Source organism: Pipistrellus kuhlii, unplaced genomic scaffold (genome assembly GCF_014108245.1).
Source record: "Pipistrellus kuhlii isolate mPipKuh1 unplaced genomic scaffold, mPipKuh1.p scaffold_m20_p_1, whole genome shotgun sequence".
Classification (NCBI taxonomy): Eukaryota; Metazoa; Chordata; class Mammalia; order Chiroptera; family Vespertilionidae; genus Pipistrellus; species Pipistrellus kuhlii.
The window spans coordinates 79,718,089-79,735,354 of NW_023425404.1; the positions used below are offsets into that span (position 1 = coordinate 79,718,089).

The 17,266-nt window shown below is 38.9% G+C and overlaps 1 pseudogene; it reads left to right on the top strand.

The window, feature by feature from the left end:
- The first annotated feature begins 5,934 nt into the window (after window positions 1–5,934).
- Window positions 5,935–10,312, top strand: LOC118716195 (annotated as a pseudogene).
- Window positions 10,313–17,266: the final 6,954 nt, after the last annotated feature.

The following is a 17,266-nucleotide window of genomic DNA, read 5'->3' on the forward strand; positions in this document are numbered from 1 at the left end:
AGAATTAATGACAGAAAATTTCCCTGCCTGGTAAAAGAAATAGACCTATAAGTTCAGGAAGTGCACAGGACCCCAAACAAGAGGAATCCAAAGAGGAACACACCAAGACACATCATAATTAAGATGCCAAGAGCAAAAGACAAAGAGAAAATCTTACAAGCAGCAAGAGAAAAACAACTAGTTACCTACAAGGGAGTATCCATATGACTGTCAGCTGATTTCTCAACCGAAACTATGCAGGCCAGAAGGGAATGGCAAGAAATATTCAAAATGATGAACAACAAGAACCTACAACCAAGATTACTCTACCCAGCAAAGTTATCATTCAGAATTGAAGGTCAGATAAAGAGCTTCATAGACAAGAAAAGTTAAAGGAGTTCATCAATACCTAACCAGGATTACAAGAAATTTTGAAGGGTATTCTTTAAGAAGAGGAAGAAGAAGAAAAAGGTAAAGGTAAAAAATTATGAACAATAAAAAGGCATCAAATACATACCTACCAACAAGCGAATCTAAAAATCAAGAGAATAAAAAAAAAATCTGAAGAACAAAATGACTGGTGAATACAATAGAATCAGGGACATAGAAATGGATTGGACTAACAATTTATAGGGGGAAAGGGGTCAGAGGGGTGCGGGAAGAGATTGGACAAAAATCTTATACCTATGGATGAAGACAGTGGCAGGGTAAGGGTGTGGTGTGGGGTTGGGAATCAGATGGAGGAGAGCTAAGGGGGTGGGGGGGAGAGGAACACCTGTAATAATCTGAACAATAAAGATTTATAAAAAATAAAAATAAAAAAACCAGAATGACTGAAAGGAAGAACCTTAAGCCTTAGCTGGTTTGTCTCAGTGGATAGAGCATCAGTCTTCGGACTGAAGGATCCCAGGTTCAATTCCAGTCAAGGGCACATGCCTAGGTTGCAGACTGGATCCCCAGTAGGGAGCATGCAGAAGGCAGCCAATAAATGATTCTCATTATCGATGTTTCTTCCTCTCCCTCGTCCCACCTCTTCTTCTTTGAAATCAATTTTTTAAAAAGATATTAAAAAAAGAAACTTGCTTAATCAGAAACCATGTCACTTCTAGACCATGTTACAGCTCCACTTGAACTCTGAAACCAATATGAAATAGTTTCACAACTCAAAAATAGCAGATGAGCTCATAGAATATTTTGCCTGATTTTATTTTTAGGCATATTAAGAACAGCAAATTCATTTTATAGAGTGGTGCAGAAAACAGGCGGAGAATAATTAGGCAATTTTTAAAAATATTTTTTATTGATTTCAGAGAGAGAAAGGGAGAGGAAGAAAGAGATAGAAAGTATGAAAGAGATCATTGATTAGCTGTCTCCTGTATGCTCCATACCAGGATCAACCTGGGTATGTGCCCTGACTGGACTCGAACTGTGGCCTCCTTGTTCATGGATCAATGTTCAATCACTGAGCCACACTGGCTGGGCTGGTCATATTTTTTGGTTGACCCACACAAACATGAGTAATCTAGGTAACTAGATTAATTAATAAGATAATCTAGAATCAGTGATTTAAAATAAGGAGAGTAGATAAAGGCTAATCCTGAGGTACACATGTTTTTCTATAGAATTTAACACTTTGTAGTGATGGAATTGTGAGCAATTGTAGACATTCTGTGGTTGTGTGTTTTTTTTTTTACAGGGATATGCTAATGTTATGCTTTAAAAAATACCATAAAAATGGGCAATAGGAAGCCCTGTGTTTTGATTTGCTCCTTTAGAGAGTACTTGTGAACCCCCTCACACTGACATTTCATCTTAAATGTCCAGGAGACTGCTGAGTCATTCTCCCATATACAAATATGTTCAACACGTATAATTCCCAAACCAGTTACCCTATCTACAGATTTTAAATGTGATACAAATGTCACTAGGAAATTTATAGGAAATATATATATATATAAAAAAAAAAAACCTCAGGATTTTGCAAACTACAAATGAAAGAGCAAAGGAATCCTTAGCCCTATTTACTGTAACTTTTTAAATAGAAAACGGATGCCACCTTGTGGTTATTTTAATAAGATCATTCTTCACATTTTTGCCAGCACTTGGCATTTGTTGATTTGTTGATGATAGCCATTCTGACAGGTGTGAGATGGCCTCATTGTTGTTTTGATTTGCATCTCTCAGATGATTAGAGACTTTGAGTATGTTTTCACATGTCTCTGGGCCTTCTGTATGTCCTCTTTCGAAAAGTGTCTATTTAGATCCTTTGCCCATTTTTTTATTGGATTGTTTATCTTCCTTTGGTTAAGTTGTAGGAGTTTCTCTATACTTTGGAGATTAAACACTTAACAGAAATATCATTGGCAAATATGTTCTCTCATGCTTTGGGCTTTCTTGTTGTTCTGTTGATGATTTCTTTTGCTGTGCAGAAGCATTTTATTTTGATATTGTCCCATTTGTTTATTTTCTCCTTAGCTTGCATTGCCCTAGGAGCTGTCTGTAAAGATATTGCCAAGACAAATGTCTGCTATTTTGCTGCCTATGGAATCTTGTAAGATTTTCATGGTTTCCTGTCTTACACTCAAATTATTTAGCTATTTTGAGTTTGTTTTTGTGTAAGGTGTAAATTGGTGATCTAGTTTCTTTTCTTTTTCTTTTTTTCATGTATCTTTTCAAATTTCCCAGGACCATTTATTAAAGAGATTGTTTTGACTCTATCGTATGCTCTTGCCTCCTTGGTCAAGTATTTATTGAGCATAATGGCTTGGGTAGATTTCTGGGTTCTCTGTTCTGTTGCATTGGTTTATTTTGTTTGTCAATTTATTTTGTTCAATAGATTCCACATATAAGTAAAATCACTTGGTATTTGTATTTCTTTGATTGCCTTATTTCAGTTAGCATAATATTCTCCAAATCTATCCATCCTGTTACAAAATTTAGGGTTCCTTCTTTTTTACAGCTGTGTAGTATTTCATTGTGTAAATATACCACAGCTTTTTTATTCACTCATTTACTGATGGCACTTGGGCTTTTTCCAAATCTTGGTTATTGTAAATAATGCTTCTATAAATATAGGGGTATATATATTCTCTCTGGTTGTTATTTTGGGATTTTTAGAATATATTCCCAGGAGTAGAATCACTTGATCAAACAGCAGGCTTTTTCCACAGTGGCAGAAAAGTTCCTAGAAGTTAGAGAGGGCAAGCTCCATTGCCTAGGCGCTTTTATTTATTTATTTATTTATTTATTTATTTATTTATTTATTTTAATATATTTTATTGATTTTTTACAGAGAGGAAGAGAGAGGGATAGAGAGTTAGAAACATCGATGAGAGAGAAACATTGATCAGCTGCCTCTTGCACACTTCCCACTGGGGATGTGCCCGCAAATAAGATACATGCCCTTGACTGGAATTGAACCTGGGATCTTTCAGTCCGCAGACTGATGCTCTATCCACTGAGCCAAACTGGTTTTGGCTGCCCAGGCACTTTTAAAGCCTGTTCTTGGATCGTTTAGTTGTTGTCCTATGGGTCAAAGTCACATAGCCTAATTCAGATGTAAGAAATTGGGAGACAGACCCAGCACTTGATGGGAGAAGCTGCAAGGACACATACAAAAATCACCATGCCCATCTGGAATGTTCTTTGACAAGCCTCTACTCCAGACCAGCCTGCCTCCAATCTTTCAGTGCTTTTCTTTCAGGCTCTTTACAAGCCAATCAGGTTATTCATTACAGCCATCCTATCTAATAAAAGAGTAATATGCAAATTAACCATCACTCTGAGACAAAAATGGCAGTGCCCATAGACACAAGATGGTGGCACTCAGTCCACTCAGGCCCAGGGAGAACTGCTGCTGAGAGCAGAAAGCATGTCCTATAGTTTTCCAAGTACTGATCTTTTACCTCATTGGTTAAGGTTATCCTAGGTATCTTTTTGCTGTTGTTGCAATGGTAAATGGAGTTGTTTTCTTAGTTTCTCTGAGAGTTCATTATTGGTGTATAGAAATACCATTGATTTGTGGATGTTGATTTTGTATCCTGCTACCTTGCTAATTTCATTTATTAAGTCTAGCAGTTTCCTGGTGGAGTCTTTAGGGTTTTCTATATACAATAACATGTCATCTGTGAATAATGACAATCTTACTTCCTCCTTTCAAATTTGGATATGCCTTTTATCTCTTCTTGTCTGATTACTGTGATTAGGATTTCCAGTATTATGTTGAGTAAGAGTGATAAAAGTAAACATCCTTGTCTTCTTCCTGATCTTAAGGGAAATGCTTTTATTTGTTGCCCATTGTATTATGTTAGCTATAGGATTGTCATATATCACCTTTATTTGGTTGAGATATGATCCCTTTATCCACACATTACTGAGAGTTTTTATCAAAAAAAAAAGTATGCCAGATTTTTTCAAATGCTTTTTTGGCATCTATTGATATGATCAATGGTTTTATCTTTCAATTTGTTTATGTGATGTAGCATCTTCATTGATTTGTGAATATGGTACCAACCTTGTATCCCTGGAATAAATCCCACTTGATCATGGTGTATGATCTTTTTAATATGTATCTGGATCCAATTTGCTAATATTTTATTAAGGATTTTAGCATCTGTGTTCATCAGGGATATTGGCCTGTAATTTTCTTTCTTTGTAGTGTTTTTATCTGGTTTAGGAATTAGGATGATGTGGCTTCATAAAAAAAGCTTAGATGTTTCCTTTCTCTTAAATTTTTGGAATAGTCTGAGGAGATAGGTGTTAGTTCTTCTTTGAATGTTTGGTAAAACTCTCCTGTAAATCTATCCAGTTCAAGACTTTAGTTTGCTAGAAGTTTTTAATTACTGCTTCAATTTGATCAGTTGTTATTGGCCTACTCAGGTTTTTTTTATTCCTCCTGCTTGAGTTTTGGAAGATTGCATATTTCTAATAATTTTTCCATTTCACCCAAGTTGTCCAGTTTGTTGACATAGTTGTTCATAGTATTTGCTTTCAATCCTTTGTATTTCGTTGGTGTTTGTTGTTATATCTCCTCTTTCATTTTTTTATTTTATTTATTTGGGTCTCCTCTCTTTGGTTCTTTATGCCTATGCTTTCTAAGTTAAGGAATCAACAATAAGACACATCCACAAAAAGGAGGAAACTATTCACTGTATATCATGCCACTCCAGAAAATGCTAATGAAGCATCCACAGTGTGTGATAAACCCATGGAAAATGGGCTATATTTGTGAGGTCAGAGATGACAACTGATTTTTTTAAATACAAAAAAAAAAACAAAAACAAAAACAACAAAAAAAACCACAACATAACAGACACCATTGTTGTGAGGCTGAGAGCCAAATAAATTTACAGTCATGTTATACAGGGTGAGATATATATATCCCAAACTTTTCTGGGCTGGTACTGGCTTGCACATTTCAAAAGGCAATGTAGCATGAAGAATGTGAAAGTTGTAGGTACTCAGGAGACTATGGGAGGATTTTAAATATGTCTGCTAGGTGTTTTGCTGGGCACAGATTATGTGGAAGATCTGGTTTTCTATGCTGATGAGACTGGCTTTGTTTTCCAAGTGTGTAGTATTTTTGTTGATAAAAATACTGTGACCAGAAGCTCATGGGAACCTAACCCTTTATTTCCCCTTGGCTTTTGGTATTAGCTAATTTAGCATTAGTGGTGACTTTATAGAACATTACTATCCTGAATAATCAACCTTATATGGACTGTAGAATTAAAGGTGGAAGCAAGAGTAATAGCCTCCACTTTTATAGCTAATATATATATATATTGATATATATCCTCAATAATATGATTCTGGGCTTCTGGGCTCCTGTGGTTTAGGAGTCAAATACCTAAGGAGTAAATTTTTCTAGGAAATACAATATGTTTTTAATTATTTTATCAGACTTAGCTATGCATTTATACTGTGATGTGTTTTTTGTGTGTATGAAGATAGGGGATGGGGTAAGGAGTTTCACATGAACTGACAATATTATCTACACTGCTGGTCACCACCATTCCTTTTTAACCTGCTCTGAACTAATAGTTTTCATGCCCATTTTTCTACTAAAAATGCCCAGCTTCACCAGTGCCCTCTGTATTGTCAAACCCGATGAATATGTCTCTGATCTCAAATTTCTCTAATTCTCAGTGCTTTTGACTTAGTTGACCACTATTCTCTTTTGAGACTCTTCTCTCCAATTCTATGATATTTATTCTCATTCTACTTTTTCTCCTATGTTATAACCTCTATTTGTAAGTTTCCTTTGCTAAGTTTTTTTTTTTTTTCTTTTCTACTCAGTCATTAAAATTTGATCCTCCTTGGTCCTGGGCTTTCTTATTTCCAGTGTGTTCTATCTGTAAATAATTTTACCTACTTCAGTATCTTCACATATAATTCATATGTCACAACTCCTAAATTAATGTTGTCAGCTCAGCCCTGGCCAGTGTGCTCAGTAGTTAAAGTGTTGGCCTGCGCACTGAAGGGTCACTGATTCAATTTTTAAAAAAAATATATTTTATTGATTTTGTACAGAGAGGAAGGGAGAGAGATAGAGAGTTAGAAACATCGATGAGAGAGTCATTGATCAGCTGCCTCTTGCACACCCCCTACTGGGGATATGCCCGCAACCAAGGTACATGCCCTTGACTGGAATCAAACCCAGGACCTTTCAGTCCCCAAGCTGACACTCTATCCATTGAGCCAAACCAAGGCATGGGAGGGAGGCAACCTATGTATCTCTCTCTCTCTCTCTCTCTCTCTCTCTCTCTCTCTCTCTCTCTCTCTTTCTATCTTCTTCTCCTCCTCCCCTCCCTCCCTTCCTTCCACTCTCTCTCAGAATCAATGGAAAAACTATCCTCCAGTGAAGATTATATATATAGTCAGCTCAGATCTCCCCCACTAGTTCCAAAGTCACATATCCAACTGTTCACTTAACATCTCCACTTGGTTTCCCACAGATATCTCTAAATCCATATGTCCAAAACAGAACACCTGAGTGTCACCTCAAAGTCCTGCTTCCAGCTCCAAGTTCATTCCTGGTTGTGTCCCTATATTAACAATGGCAACACATTCAAAATTAGAAATCTAGAAATTAGAGATACTAGAAGATGGCTGCCCAGGTAAACACCTAGCCGCAGCTGCACACAACAATTTCAATAAAATACAACTAAAATATAAAATGGACATTACCCAGAACTACAGGAAAGTCGACTGACTGGAAATTCTACAATGAGAAGCAAGGAGAAAACCAGAAGGAAGCATGGAGGAACTGTAAAAGCCTAAGGTACAGAGACACGCTGCGTGCAGAAAGGACGGAGCCAGAGAGGAGGGAGGCTGAGTGCCTGGCTAGCGTTCCCTAGCAGGAAGGAGATAAAAGCTCCGACTGTGTTGGGCCCCAGTTCCAACTGCTCTGAACCCCAGTTCTAGGCCAGACCCCGGGAACCCAGGCTCAAACAGAGGGAGCTGGGTTGTAAGGCAGAACCCAGGTGGAGCAGCGAAAGGAGGTCCCAGCGGCACGCACATTGCGCGCAGAGAAGGGACAATTGGCTGTGCCGCGGAATTGCCCTGGCGGGAAGGAGACAGGGGCTCCAGACTGCTCTGAACGCCACCTCCAACTCCACTTCCAACTGAACTGAACCCCAATACCGAGCTCATTGGGGGAAAGCCTAGACTGTTTGGTAACAGGCGAAAATCGAGGGCACCTTTCTCTCAGAGGCGCTTGCAGCGAGTACTGAAGGACCCTGAGACCCAGGAGCCACATAGGGCGGGGCTGACGGAAGCCAAGGCTGTAGGCTCCACCCTGAAACTCTGCCCCATCTGTAGCTGCGAAATGCGACAACAAAATAGATCACAAATGAAAGAAATGGAGGACAAAAAGCGACTGGATATAGAGTTCAAATCTATGCTTATAAGGTTTTTTAAGAATTTCCTAGAAAAGATCGATAAGACCTATGAGAATATGAAAAGAGATCAACTAGAATTAATAAGGAATCAACAAGAAATGATGAGGGATCAACAAGAAATGATAAGGATCAACAAGAAATGATAAGGGATCAACAAGAAATAAAGAATACATTGTCTGAAATAAAAAATATTATACAGAGTCCTAAAAACAGAATGGAAGATTGCAAGAATCAAGTCAAAAATTTGGAACATAAAGAGCCAGAAGACACTCCTCCGCAGAAGCTAGAAGGCAAGAGAATCCAGAAAATTGAAGATAATGTAAGAAACCTCTTGGACAACTTCAAGCGAACCAGCATCAGAATTATGGGGGTCCCAGAAGAGAGAGAGAGCAAGATATTGAAAACATACTGAAAGAAATAGTGACAGAAAAATTCCCCCACCTGGTGAAAGAATTAGACTTACAAGTCCAGGAAGCGCACAGAACTCCAAACAAAAGGAATCCAAAGAGGACCACACCGAGACACATCATAATTAAAATTCCAAGAGCAAAAGACAAAGAGAGAATATTAAAAGCAGCAAGAGCAAAGAAGGTAGTTACCTATAAAGGAGCACCTATACGATTGTCAGCTCATTTCTCAACAGAAACCATGCAGGCCAGACGGGAATGGCAAGAAATATTCAAGGTGATGAATAGTAAGAACCTACAGACAAAGATAATCTACCCAGCAAAGCTATCACTCAGAATCGAAGGTCAGATAAAGAGCTTCACTAATAAAAAAAAAAACTAAAGGAGTTCATCAACACCAAACCAGAATTATATGAATTGCTGAAGGGGGTTCTTTCAGAAGAGAAAGTAAATAAAGATAAAAATTATGAACAACAAGTACATAACTATCAACAAGTGAATCTAAAAACCAAGGAAATTAAAAAAAAAATCTGATGAACAATATTAACTGTTGAATATAATAGAATCAGAAGTATAGAAGGGGAGTGAACTGACGATTCTTGGGGAAAAGGGGAGAGGGGGATGTGGGAAGAGACTGAACATAAACTTTGCGCCTATGGATGAGGACAATGGGGAGTGGGGAAAGGGCAGAGGGAGAGGTGGGAACCTGGTGGAGGAGAGCAATGGTTGGGGGGGGGGGGGAAACATTTGTAATAATATGAACAATAAAAATTTATTTAAAAAAAAAAGAAATCTAGAAATTATTCTTGACTCTTCCCTTTTGACAATCTCTTGCCTCAAATTAAACTCTTCAGCAACAAACTAGAAAGGGAAGTTTTACTGTGGTAATACTAGTCCTTATCTTAGAGACCAAGAGTCACTTTGAAAATTTGTAGTATCCTTTCCCTAAACAACTCAGGACTGAGTTGTACTTTAGTTCCTCAGTGCTGCATTTTCCTCTCTCTACAGTAGCAGAAACACAGCTTTTAGAACTTTTATTTTCTTTTCAATTATAAGCACTGCCAACAGAGTTGAGATAACTTTTTCTTCTATCATGTATAACTGGAATAGCATTAACAAGTGAAGGATGGAATAGATTAGACATCTCTTCCTTTTAGAGAGAAGAAGGAAACATCATTTATTTTATTTTCTCCATTGAATATGTGCAAATCAAAGAATACATGGTTCAGCAAAAGAAGAAACAAGCAAAGAAGCCAAAATCAGAGCTAAGGAGAAAGGAAACCAGCTAAATCTTCTCCTATAGAAACCCAAGTTTCATAAAGAGGTACACATCAGTAAATCTGCACATTTAACCAAAGTAACTAGACAAAAGAGAAACCTTGTGAAGTGTGATGATTAGCACAGATTTGTAAACATACTTGCTGTACACTCCATTATAAGACATGTTATGTCTTGAACAGAGTCTTCCCTGTAGAAGCAATATGATGGGGTGAATCATTTGACAAACTTCTTTCCCATAAAGATGGACTTACTAGATTTCTTAAAACCAAGTTCAGTGAGGAAAATATTGAATTTTGGATGGCCTATGAAGACTTCAAGAAAAGCAAAGACCCTCAACAAATGTTTTTTAAAGCAAAAGCAATATATGAGAAATTTACCCAGAATGATGCCCCACCAGAGGTTAACCTTTATTTTCACACCAAAGAACTCATTATAAAAAGCATCACACAGCCCACCCTCCACACTTTTGATGCACACAGAGCAGAGTGTATCAGCTTATGGAGGACAATTACATACATTTTCTGAAATCTGACATCTATTCAAGCTTGATAGAAGGAAGACCTCAGAGGACAAGTATTCAGACTTGACAGAAGGAAGACCTTGGGAGACCATCATGTTCATTCACCTGCAATGAATTCTAAGATGTGAAGTCAGATGTTGCCATTTGGCTATAAAGAAAATTAATCTTGCTAATTTTGGTGACAATATTGTACATCTGCCTCTAAGACAGCATGTGTTAACAAACAGATGAATCATTTAAAATAAAACACATAGTGTAGAAGGGTCGAGGGGGGGACCCTTCAGCAGATTCCACTTCAAAATATATTTCAATTCCATCTACTTCTCATGTCTGCTGTCCTGGGTGGGGATGGGGGAAGTATAAGAACATCATGGACTGTTCAGGCTTCTATAAACTTAAGTTTGTGACCCTAGAAGAAGGAGATAGCTGTTCTCTCCCAGCCGCTATAATAATAAAAGCATAATATGCTAATTAGACCAGACAACCTTCAGGACATCCTTCCAGATGACCTTCCAGATAAAGCCAGGGTTACAAGGGAAGTCTGGATCCTGGGTGCCAGAGGGAAGCCAGTGCTGGCAGCCGGGGGAAGGAAGGCCTACTCTTGCATGAATTTCATGCATCAGGCCTCTAGTTAACATATGAAATCCCAGAGAAGAAATGGCCGCATTTGGGTCACATGGAGAGAAATGGCAGTTTCCTAAAGATATGGTGATGCTATTACCAGAAAAAGAGCAAAAGAATGGCGACAAAGAAAAGCAGCATCTGTGACAAGTGGCGGATAGTGACAGGGACTATCACCGCCCTTATTTGTGTTTTATTGTCCTAAGAAAATTCATACTTGAAGAACTAAACAGTAAGACATACATGAAAAATGATCAAGAAGGTTTTCCTCAATCCCCATGCCTTATCTTCAATCACAGTAATTAAAATTAATCTAATTAAAAGTCACATGACTGCTTCTTTTAGCATTTTTATAATTAGGGAGTTCAATTGGAATTTCGATTTTTCAAAACAAAAACAAACAAGAAAAAAACCTCACAGGATCAGAGAAAATAGTTCTAATCACTCATGTTCTTCTTCTAAACAGCCAGCAGAGGGCAAACAAGAGGGCAAATGAAACAAGTGGAACCTGCAAGGCTGACAGAAGGTGCTTTCCCTACTCTTGTCCAAGTTCACACAGAACCTAAAAAAAAATGATCCCTAACTCAATAACTTTGCATGCTTATAGCAACTAGAATATAACTTTCCCTGAACACTTAATTTAAAAGAAAAGAAACTAAGAGAAGTAAATTATATTCTTATATACCCTAGATTTAAAATGAAGGCACAGAGAATCATTATGGTAAGAAAAGATGAGAATATCATAAATCTGATGTTAAAGGTGAAAACATTCTATTAAAATTTAAAAATATGTAATTTATGGTCTCTGCCTTTGTGATCATGTAGGGTAAACACTTTTTATATCATAATTCAATGTGTCAAATATTAATTATATTCACCTATTAGATGGAAATAAATGTTTTTAAATTTAAAATACACTTGGGGCAAAAGTTTGGGGAAATAAACTGTCATATACACTTTGGCTGGAGTATAAACTGATACAACTTTTGGAGACCAATCATAATTTAGTACTATCCTACATGATCCCTCATTCTCACTTCTTCTGTCTTGTAAAAACATTAGCAAAAGTAATTTAAAAATATGTATATAAGAATACTTATCACAATTAACTTAAAAATTTGTTGAGTATATGTGTATAAAAAGTATAATCATATAAAAAACTCTGTCAATATACAGTATATGTTACATGACTGGAGGTGTTTTGTTCTGGGGAGACTTCGAAAGGGAAAGATATGCACGTTCACTTTTTACTGTATGGAGGTATGTATTTTTTACACACACAGGCACAAATTTCTTATATAAAGATTCTTAAGTATCAAATTGAGCACTTAGGTTTATAGCAGTTCCACACAGGGACACCTAAGCTACAGTTCCCCCTAAGGAGTCACTTAGAATGCTAGGTCTAGAAGATCAAAGGATGCAAAAACTAGTTGTCCGTAGAACTGCAGTTGATTGCCTAAAATTTTTGACTTATTGATTCTTCAGATATGAATTTGAATGAAAAATATAGTTAATTATTGACCTAACAATCCCTGGAATCAACCATTTTATATTCAAACGCTGATTCTCAACTAAATCATCTGGGGCGTATCAACATGTAACTGCTGAAAAATGCAATGTTATAATCCCAATCTCATTGAGTAAGTTATGCAACCCATGTAGTTTGATTTCTAAATGACAATGGAATTCCTTAATTAATATATATTTTCAAGAAACATTCTACACTCATAATAATCTTTTTCTTTTTCCCCCTTTTCCACATTAATGTGGCCATTGTGATGATGACAATTTCCATTTAAAAAAATTATATTTGCTACAGCATGAAAGATGGTGGCTCATGATAAAGATCATTTATAGAAAGGGGTAGCTCTGGCAAGGCGAAGGTCTGGTCTGCCCTTTGTTGGGCAGCTTTCTCAATAGCAGTTCTTTCTGCTTATATGTCATGCTTGAAGTAAAACTGTTTCTTTCATATTTTATATAGTTACCTCTTACTTTTCAGCCTTAATCTGGTTTTCCACCTAGCATTGTTCCTCCAATCTGTTTTTATTTTGTCTTAGCCTCTCTCCATATTTAATCTAACAATAACCCATGGAAGTGGGGGAAAGAGAGCCAACAATAATGGGTATGTATCAGGTATTATGTGAGGTGCTTTTCTTTTTTTCTTTTTTTTAAATATGTTTTTATTGATTTTGTACAGAGAGGAATAAAGAGGGATAGAGAGTTAGAAACATCGATGAGAGAGAATCATCGATCAGCTGCCTCTTGCACACCCCCTATTGGGGATGTGCCCATAACCAAGGTACATGCCCTTGACCTGAATCGATCCCAGGACCTTTCAGTCCACAGGCTGTCTCTCTATCCACTGAGACAAGCCAGTTTCGGAGGTGAGGTGTTTTTCATGCATTTGTCACTTAATTCTCCTAACAACACTGCAAGATGGTTCTATAACTGTCACTTTCCCAGTAAAAGAACAGGTTCAGAAAAGCTAAAAGCTAGCCTCAGACCGTGCCACTTCTAAGTAACAGTCTGTTGGGCTCTAAAGGCTAAATTCTTTCTAATTAGCCACACTTAATCCAAAAATGTATGTATAGTTCTCATTTATATCACTTGCTGTCTAGATCTTCCCATAGTAAATACTGTGAAGGAAAAGAAAAAAGAGGATTCTGAGGATTTTGAACTGAACAACTGAGTGACTGGCAGTGCCATTTAGCGCAGTGAAGAATTCTGGGGAGAAGCCAGCTAACAGGTGGCATGTTGATTACACTGGACCTATTTCATCAGGGAAGGTGCCAACATTTTTCTCTTTGGAACAGGCACTCATTCCGTATTTGGATTTGTTTCCCTGGCTGTCGTCATGCTGCCACCAGAACTCTCTATGGACCTGCTGGGTGGCTTACACTCTTATCATGGTCTCCCACATAATACTACTGTGACCAAGGAATTGCTTTTAAAGGAGATAAGTAAGCCAGTAGACTAATGCCCACGAAATTCCCTAATCCTGTTATGATCCCAGCACCAGAAGCAGGTAGCTCAGTAGAAAAGAACGGTCTGTTGGCAGCCAGCTCCGCGCCAGCTGGAGAAGGACTCACAGTGAGGAAGCATGTGCTCTCGCCAGCATTGTGCTTCTCCCTTGGCCAGGGCATACGTGGCCAGGAATCCAAGGCATAGAAGCAGTGGAGGAGGGGACTTCTCAAAATTATATCAACCAACCCCAATCCTTTTTACTCAAGATTCTATTTGGGAGATTCGGGTATCTGAAGGAAATGCTTTTACCTGGAGACACAACCTTCCAAAAATGACCCACTGGGATAGCATTGTAGCCAACCAATGAATATTACGCCAGATTTTATTTCAGATGGAAAATTAGAGAAATTGAGTGTTCTTTTTTTATTTTATTTTATTGATTTCAGAGAGGAAGGAAGAGGGAGAGAAAGATAGAAACATCAATGATGAGAATCATTGATGGGCTGCCTCCTGCACACCCCCTACGGGGGTTTGAACCTACAACCCAGGCATATGCCCTTGACCAGAATCCAACCCAGGACCCTTCAGTCCACAGGCTGATGTTCTATTCACTGAGCCAAACTGCTAAGGGCCAAATTGAATTTTCTTACACCCAAATATCATGCAGCTCTTCACATCCATTACATGTCATGCAGATTTTCCAGGTCTCAGTGTCTTCCATTCTTACCTTTTGTAGCCTCCAGGGCCAAGTCTTCCTGCTGTCATGTTCTCCTTTCCATGCCCCTCACTCCATTTGGGTATCTGCTGCCTGAAGGAGGCTGCCTGCTGTCCTTGCACAAGATTGTCAACATCTCTGCCAACAGTCCTTTACCCAAAGTCTTGCTCAAAAGCAGACACTTTTGTCTTTTCTTTTTGTTTCTTGCCTGCAAATAACAAACAAAAATGCTATTAATAATTATTGACCAACCAAAACCGGTTTGGCTCAGTGGATAGAGCGTAGGTCTGCGGACTGAAAGGTCCCGGGTTCGATTCTGGTCAAGGGCATGTACCTTGGTTGCGGGCACATCCCCAGTAGGGGGTGTGCAAGAGGCAACTGTTTCTAACTCTCTATCCCTCTCTCTTCCTCTCTGTAAAAAAAATAAATAAATAAATAAATAAAAATAAAAATAAAAAAAAAATTAAAATAAAATAAAATAAAAATAAAAATAAATTAAATTAAAAAATTGACCAAAGAACCAGCATTGTCTTCATTCACAGAGAGCCAAGACTCTCCCATCCCTCACCCCACAAAACAAGAAGAATGCCACTCGCTTGAATGCACAAGTCACACTAGCAAACCAGAACACTTCTTATATGCCTTCCAACTCAGGGTGACTTGCCAGTTCCTTCTAGAATAACAGGTTCTCCTTTCATGGCACAAACAGGCCAAGTCTAGAAAACTTCCTCAAATCAACAGAGTGGGTACCAATTAGTCAGGCCTTAACTCAGGTGTACAAGAAATGTAACTTTACTTCATTTTTTGTAACAGTGATATATATATTATAGATTATAGATAGATAGATATAGATATAGATATAGATATAGATATAGATATAGATATAGATATATAGATATAGATAGTCTCAGACCATTCTGTAAGGTGAGAAAATAAAATCTTAGCCAATTAGGTTATGATTTCATAACAGTTGAGGCTTTCCCCTCTTTCCTGGTGCTGCATCTAAACTCTGGGAATTGAGGTGTGGAACTTTGCCTGGCTTTGCTGGCCTCTGGGGAGACCTCCCTTGGCTCTGGTGCAGCACCCTCTTGCCGTCCTCTGGCTCTCTATTCTGGATGCACACTAACTGCTCTCAGCCACACAGGAAAATGCTCAGCTGCTCCTGTGCCTCACTGGATGCAGGGGACACTTAGGATGCCCCACGCCCATGGGCCCAGACACCCTTTGGGGTCATCTCTCCTGCATTGCCTTTTCTCCTCTGAGGAGGCCCATTTGAGAGTCGTGCTGCATCACTTACCTGGGTTATTATTAGTGAATTGGGAGTGTGGAACTACAAGTGGCTGCCTCTCCACAAAGGAGCACATGCCTTTTCCCTCTCCACATTTCCCACTGTGCCTTGGTCAAGAATTGGGTGCAAGCTGAGCCTCTTTGGATCAACTACTTAACACTTTTGCAATTTTCAAATTCCTTCCAGTTTGCAAAGTCCCCATACTCACCTTTAATCCTGTTTGACAGTTCACTGCCAAATATTCCATTTTCCACTGACCCAATCAGGAGCAAAGTAGGTACTTATTCTTTCAGAAACATTTAGAGGTTGTTTCAAAAGCAAAACAAAACAAAAATATCATCCAGCTTTGTAAACTGGAATCTTCTGCCCATGCACAGTTTGTCTGCAGTGGCTTCAGGAATTCACAGCAGGTTGAGGGGATGCCAGTCTGCCTGCAGCCTGGGATCCTCTACCTGGTGGTCAGAGCTGGGGTCCAGGATGTGGAGCTCTGAGCTACAAGCTACAAAGCCTGTCTTGTCTCCAGGACAATGTTCAGGTCACTTATGAATTCACAGATGAGCTTTTAAATTCTCCTTTTCTTAATCTGAAATTCCTTCCTTTTGCTGACTGTCCTGCGTAGATTCAGAAACTATTGCAGTTTTTCTAATGAAGTCTCATTTTGGCCCACTACTCCTTCTAAATCAATGATTTCTGAGACGTTTGCCTCATCTCTGCACACCAGTTTTCTCATGTCCTTGAAATGACCTGTTCCAAATCCATCCTAGGGTTTAACAGCCTATTGAGCAGATGTATACTTTGATCTAAGTCAGTTATTTAATACCTGTGATTCAATTTTCTTCTGTAAAATTGGGCAACTTATAGTATCTATAGCATAACAACATGTAAGGCTTTTACAAAAGAGCCTGGTGCATAGAAAACAGTCAATAAATATTACAGTTGTCCCTCGGTATTCATGAGAAATTGGTTCCAGGACCCACCTCAGATATCAAAATCCATGGATGCTCAAGTACCTTATACAAAACTAGAGGCCCAGTGCATAAAATTCGTGCATGGGGGGAGGGGGGTCCCTCAGCCCAGCCTGCAACCTCTTCAAACTGGGACCCCTCAAGGAATATCAGACTGACCGTTTAGGCCCGATCCAAGTAGGATCGGGCCTAAACGGGCAGTTGGACATCCCTCTCACAATCCAGGACTGCTGGCTCCCATCTGCTCACCTACCTGCCATCCTGATTTCCCCTAACCACTTCTGCCTGCCAGCCTGATCACCCCCTGACATCTTGATTGATGCCTAACTGATCCCCTGCCAGACTGTTTGCCCCTAACTGCTCTCCCATGAAAGCCTGGTCACTCCTAACTTCCCTCCCCTGCAGGCTTGATTGCCCCCAACTGCCCTCCCTTGCAGACCTGGTCCTCCCAACTGCCCTCCCTTGCCAGCCATCTGTGGTGGCCATCTTGTGTCCACATGGGATCAGTCATCTTGTGTGTTGGATTGATGGTCAATTTGTATATTATCCTTTTATTAGATAGGAGGATAGAGGTCTGGTGAACAGGTGTGGGCCAGCCGGTTTGCCCTGAAAGGTGTCCCGGATC